The sequence below is a fragment of the Etheostoma spectabile genome, chromosome 7, assembly GCF_008692095.1.
Source record: "Etheostoma spectabile isolate EspeVRDwgs_2016 chromosome 7, UIUC_Espe_1.0, whole genome shotgun sequence".
NCBI lineage: Eukaryota > Metazoa > Chordata > Actinopteri > Perciformes > Percidae > Etheostoma > Etheostoma spectabile.
Genome location: NC_045739.1, coordinates 22,831,525 through 22,832,630, shown reverse-complemented (window position 1 = coordinate 22,832,630; position 1,106 = coordinate 22,831,525).

Here is a 1,106-nt window from a genome sequence, read left to right as displayed (position 1 = left end):
CCTCCCTTGGCTACAAATCAAAATGTCTATTGTGATTAGACTTTCATACCTGGAAACAAACGAGTTCTACGTGCACAAACACATACATTGGCCATAAATGCAAAATTTATAATAAAAGTTACACATTTTTAGAAAGATTTTGCACTTCAGACACGGTTTTCAAGAGATGGCTGCGGGTGATAAGCGAGGAACATAAACTGTAAGGTGAGAGATTTAACCTTATCGTAAAAAACATTTAGGTTGACAATTTCACTGATTGGATGGTTTTTGTGTACAGCGCTAAGTTAAACTTCAATGAGGCATTTATAAACTTAATTTTGAATTACTTGAGTGATGAATTTAAAACTTTTTTTAAATTTACATTTGAGCATCATCTTCCTGTTTATGATTATTTTTTTATTCAGATATTCAGCCATAAACACCCACAGCACCCACAGTATGGGCCTTTTGAGTGGTGGGGTGGGCACCAACTCAAACAGGTGTGTTCTCACGTCTAATTATGGCTAACTGTGGGAGCACGTGCGCCCTGCCCCAATGAATAAGACTTAAAACTGAACCAGACGCATGTTACGGCTTTATAATCCTGACAAAAAGAATGTATGTTCATTTTTCTGTTTTGTGCGTGAATCTGCGTAGAGCCTCACGCATCATGGACTCCTAATTCTAGTATCCAGTAACCATAGCGACGGTTATATGATTAAAAATAGGGTTCAGAAAACATTACAGTCCCTTGCAGGAGCATGCTCCGGACAGAGCCCCCCCCCTTCCCTTACTGGAGGATCTCTGCGACTGAAAGGGACAGGTCATCTCACCCAAGATTCAGGTAGAGGGAAAATCAATTTTTAAAATTAATTTCTTTAGGTTTTTACATAAAAAACACTACTATTTCAACTAAAGTGTTCATACAATGTTTTAAATATGATGTTGCACACGTGGTGTATACTTTATATATGAATATCGGGTCATTGGGATATTTGTTTACAACATGGGCATAGGGCATACTACTGGACCTTCCTGAAATCAGCACTGACAGGATGTTATGCAGCTGATGTAATACAGCCCATCATGGACGTCGTTCTGCATATTTTAGGGGGGATGAAGCCCCC